Below are 6,000 nucleotides of genomic sequence, written 5' to 3'. Positions count from 1 at the left end.
GTATCTACATTTCTTTTATGATCTTAGAAAGATTCTAAAGATAAAGTACTGGATGCTGAGGTCCTCTTGAAATAAACTGCCAAGCATTCAAACTTCATTTCAGAGGAAAAAATTCTGAAAGGGTGGCTATGTAGGTCAGAAGAAGTACAAGGACATTCTCAAGATCTCTCTAAAGAACTTTAGAATCAATTGTGAGGCATGGGAGACCCTGACACAGACTTTCCAGCATGGTATGCAAAGCAGAATCACAATAACACAAGGAAAACATGAGATGTGCAAATCTAGAGACATCTCTAGCCTCATGTTCTAATAGACTATTTGTATTAGAACTGTAGGAGAGCCTTCCAAGCTTATGTTGAACTAATTTAGTTATAGTCAAACACACTGTACTCTGATCCCAACACCATGATGTCATTGACCATCTCCAAGTACAAAGGATAAACAACCACAATCACAACCACAACAACACAGTACAGAAGAAAATCTTATCCTTCTAAGATGAAAAGAAAGTCAATAAAATGATCTTTGATCCAAAGGTTCCAAGAAAAGTACTTGTTAAATATCTACTATGTGTTAATTACTCTGCTGAGAATTGGGGATACAAAGAAAAATAAATGTCAGTCCAACTGTCAAGGAGTTCATAGTTTAATGGAGGAAACAACATACAAAAATAAATCATGCTTAGACAAGATATAGCTATTTAGCTAGCTGTGACAGAATAAATTAGAGATAATCTTAGAAGGAAAGTATTAAGGTTAAATAACCTTAATCTCCTTAACCCAGGAAAGACTTCTCAGGACTTCAGTTGAAGGAAGCTAGAGATCCAGGAAGTATAAATGAGGGAGTGAATTCCAGGCATTAAGCACAGCTAGGGGAAATGTTTGGAATTAGAGATGGAGCGTCTCTCTCCTTTATAATATTGTCCTTCAATTTTTTCATATTGTTCCTAGCTTGGTATAATACCATATGCTGGTAGATTCAAATAATTTGAAATACTATTTCACCAATCACAAATAATAGTTAAACTCCATGTTTTTTAAATGAGTATTAGAAGAAACAGTCACAGGAATATGAGAGGATCAAGGATATTTGAATATTTCCCAGAAAGATTTGAAAAGAGTTGGATTATTTATGTTTCCTGCTCAAATTATACTACCTTCAGCCTGTTATGGGCCAGAACTCTGAACTTGAAATAAAGGATTCTTACAAGGTGCTAAGTCAGTGAATTGATAGAGACAATGATTGTTTAGCATGGTGCTTAACAGTTCTTTAGTTCAGTACATGTACTTAGTACTTTATATAGTTCCACAAGATTCACACCTATGATAAGAGAGCATATAAGCTCAAACTCAGGCAGAATCAGAACTGGAAGACAGAGACCATGGTGGTGGTCTACTGCCTCCCCCACAGAAACCAAGACACATTCAGGAGGACCTCAAGAAGCTGGCAGAGGCAGAGAACACAAAGGACTGGCCGCAGGAGCTCAAGCTCTTAGAACTAAGGAGATAGACCTCTAAAAAAGCTAACCGAGCCCTAGGAAAGGAGACAAGACTTTAAAAGAGATAATAAAGGATTTGGACTTTAACCTCTGGCTACTTGTCTGATGATTACTCTGAACTGAAACAAAGGCTGCTCCTAGAAACCCAAAGAAAATCAAAAAAGAGAACATTACACCCCCCAGAGATTCTAATAAAAAGCTATTAGAAATAATCCACAACTTTAGCAAAATTGCAGGATACAAAATAAATCCACATAAATCTTCAGCATTTTTATACATCACCAACAAAAACCAACAGCAAGAGATACAAAGAGAAATTCCATTCAAAATAACAGTCCATAGTATAAAATATTTGAGAATCTATCTACCAAAGGAAAGTCAGGAATTATATGAGCAAAATTACAAAACACTTGCCACAAAAATAAAGTCAGATTTAAATAAATGGAAAGACATTAAATGCTCTTGAATAGGTAGAGGGAATATAATAAAGATGACAATACTCCCTAAACTAATCTATTTATTTAGTGCTATACCAACCAGACTCCCAAGAAACTATTTTAATGACCTAGAAAAAATAACAACAAAATTCATATGGAAGAAGAATAGGTCGAAAATTTCAGAGGAATTAATGAAAAAAAAAATCAAATGAAGATGGTCTAGCTGTACCTGATCTAGAACTATATTATAAAGCATCAGTCACCAAAACAATTTGTTATTGGCTAAGAAATAAACTAGTTGAGTGCAGTGCAATAGGTTAGGTTCACAGGACAAAATAGTGAACAACAGTAGCAATCTAATATTTGAAAAACCCAAAGATCACAACTTTTGGGATAAGAATTTATTTTTTGACAAAAACTGCTGGAAAAACTGAAAATTAGTATGGCAGAAATTAGGCATGGACCCACACTTAACACCACATACCAAGATAAGATCAAAATGGGTCCATGATTTAGGCATAAAGAATGAGATAATAAATAAGTTAGAGGAACATAGGATAATTTACCTCTCAGACTTGTGGAGGAGGAAGGAATTTGTGACCAAAGGTAAACTAGAGATCATTATTGATCATAAAATAGAAAATTTTAATTACATCAAATTAAAAAGCTTTTGTACAAACAAAACTAATGCAAACAAGATTAGAAGGGAAGTAACAAACTGAGGGAAAAAAAATTTACAGTTAAAGGTTCTGACAAAGGCCTCATTTCCAAAATATATAGAGAACTGACTCTGATTTATAAGAAATCAAGCAATTCTCCAATTGATAAATGGTCAAAGGATATGAACAGACAACTTTCAGATGATGAAATTAAAACTATATCCACTCTTATGAAAGAGTGTTCCAAATCACTACTGATCAGAGAAATGCAAATTAAGACAACTCTGAGATACCACTACACACCTGTCAGATTGACTAAGATGACAGGAAAAAATAATAATGAATGTTGGAGGGGCTGTGGTAAACCTGGAACACTGGTACATTGTTGGTGGAGTTGTGAAAGAATCCAACAATTCTGGAGCGCAATCTGGAATTATGCCCAAAAAGTTATCAAACTGTGTACACCCTTTGATCCAGCAGTGTTACTACTGGACTTTTATATCCCAAAGAGATACTAAAGAGCGGAAAGGGACCTGTATGTGCCAAAATATTTGTGGCAGCTCTTTTTGTAATGGCTAGAAACTGGAAAATGTATGGATGCCCATCAATTGGAGAATGGTTGGGTAAATTATGGTATGTGAATGTTATGGAATATTATTGTTCTGTAAGAAATGACCAGCAGGATGAATACTGAGAGGATTGGAGAGACTTACAGGAACTGATGCTGAGTGAAATGAGCAGAACCAGGAGATCATTACACACTTCAACAATGATACTGTATGAGGATGGATTCTGATGGAGGTGGAAATCTTCAACAAAGAGAAGATCTAATTCAGTTCCAATTGATAGACAGAATCAGCTACACCCAGAGAAGGAACACTGGGAAATGAGTGTAAACTGTTTGCATTTTTGTTTTTCTTCCCAGGTTATTTTTACCTTCTGAACCCAATTCTTCCTGTGCAACAAGAAATTCAGTTCTGTACACATATATTGTATCTAGGATATACTATAACACATTTAACATGTATGGGACTGCTTGCCATCTAGGGGAGGGTGTGGAGAGAAGGAGAGAAAATTCGGAATAGAAGTGCGTGCAAGGGATAATGATGTAAAAAATTACTCATGCATATGTATTGTCAAAAAAAAGTTATAATTATAAAATTAATAAAAAATGTAAAAAAATGGAGAGAACATTACATCAACCCACTAAATATAATTCTTGAATAGTCTCACATCATCTAAAGAAGCAAGGGATTCTGAACTTACATACATACACATACATAGTAAATATACACATATACTACACAGATACATATAACTGTGATGTGGAGAATAAAGAATATTTTGAACCATTTTTATTGGCAATGATATTTTATTTTGGAAATTTTATAGAATAATCAACTTAATTTGAATTTTCTTGTGTCTCAAGATGCACCATGCAATAGATGGGTTCTTGGCAATGATTTGTATCTTTCTTGGCTGGGTTGCCTAGGGAAGAATGTTTGAGAAAGAAGATTTTGTGGATTTGTTTGATCATATAAACTAGAATTTTACTGCTGCTTACTGAGAAGGTCTGAAATTTTGAAATTGAAATATAATTTATTTGTGTAATTTTCCAGTATTTTGAATCTGTCTTGTAGCAAAATATGGAACAGAGAAACATCCTTATGAAAAATTCTACTTCTATTACCTTAAGCAACTATATTACAAGCTAAAGTTTGGCTGAGGCTTTATTCAATTTTTTTCAATAGAAATAGTCTCAAATGAGACTTTGAAGCAGATGTAGTATCCTGGGAATATCTCCACCTAGCTTTAAGATTCAGAGATTTGAAGATTGCATCCTCAGGGACACAACTACTCTCAGGTTCAAAGATTCTTTGAATCTATATAACTAAAATCATAGCTTATGAGCATCAGTCAGAGTGCTTTACCTTTAATAATTAGCCAGTAGCTACAATTAGTTCAAAGTTTTAAAAGCATTTACTAAGATGACAGAGTAAGTACAGTGGCTATAAAACATTCTTCCCATAAACTGATAGAGAAGGACTCAAAGTAGGGAATCCATATGACCAAAACAACAATTACTCTGGCATTGCAGGTCCCCTAAATGACTTTTCTTTCTTTGCAGCACCCTCATACTGTGCACTAGTGGGTATAGTGTCTCTGCAGAGAAGATTGCTTATCTGGGTTCCCTGGGATTAGCACCTCTTCTCAGCTCAGTTCTCAATTGCCAGAGCTAATTTTTTCCAGATTCACATTCCCCAACTTCGCTATGCTCGGTGTCTATGGTACTTCCATCTCTGTTTCCTGATGAATGTGGTACTTCCACATTGTACCTAGTAAAGGCAAGGAGTCACATTCCATGAATCACAAGAGGTATTTTGTTCTTTGGCCAGCCAATAGCCAGTTCTCCTTTCAGTTTTATCAGGGAAACATTTTATATAGAGTTGTCAGGTGTAGAAACAATTTTTCGCTTAGTTTGATATACTAGTTTTTTGGTCCCTCTGTTACCTGTTCCATTGTGTGTGTGTGTGTGTGTGTGTGTGTGTGTGTGTGTGTGTGTGTGTGTGTGTGTGTGTGGTTATATCAAATGAGCTGAAGAAGGGAGGAGAGGGGACTAATTTTTCCTTCTCTTTACTATATATACCATAATCTGCACTTCTTATCAGAGTTCTTTTATTCATTAAAAGAAGCTCAATAGCTACCTTTTAACTAAATTGAGAACATTATATAGAACAAGAAGAGCTGAACATGAAGTCAGAGGGACTCAAGTTTAAAGACTGCCTCTTAGCATTTACTGGACAGGTAAATGTAGACATGGTCACTTAACCTTTCTGAGTCTCAATTTTCTCATCTCTAAAATGGGAATCAGCTTGTGGCACTAATATATATCATTCTCTCTGATAGAGAGGCTGATGCTGAAGGATCTTTTGATTTTAGGAGTTCTGAGCTGTAGGAGGCTTAAGCCACCCAGGTTATCTACATTGTCTGGTGTTAATCTGTTGAGCCCCCAGGGCTACCAGGTTGCCTAACTAGAGGCAAACTGGTCCAGATTAGAAACAGGGCAATTGAAAGTTCCATGATGGCAAATTGAAAGTTTTGTCTTCCAATAGTCCCTGCAATGCTAATTTGGAAGAAATTTGAAAACCCAGTCTTAAGAGTTGGTGTTTTTAAAATGACAATCAATAAATCAACATCAATTTGTTAAATATCTACTGTGTATCTGCCCAGAATAATACCATTTTTAAAAATCAAGAATTCTATTTTCTACCATTTTTTCTTATACTTTCTGTAAAGAGATTTATAAGTTTTGTATTTCACTGAGATAATGGATTCATTCATGTTTAAAACTCATTAAACATAGGGCAGATTTAATGGGAATGAAGTGCTTATCATCAAATATGGA

Source organism: Sminthopsis crassicaudata, chromosome 2, assembly GCF_048593235.1.
Source record: "Sminthopsis crassicaudata isolate SCR6 chromosome 2, ASM4859323v1, whole genome shotgun sequence".
NCBI classification, from domain to species: domain Eukaryota; kingdom Metazoa; phylum Chordata; class Mammalia; order Dasyuromorphia; family Dasyuridae; genus Sminthopsis; species Sminthopsis crassicaudata.
This window is presented reverse-complemented; position numbering follows the sequence as displayed.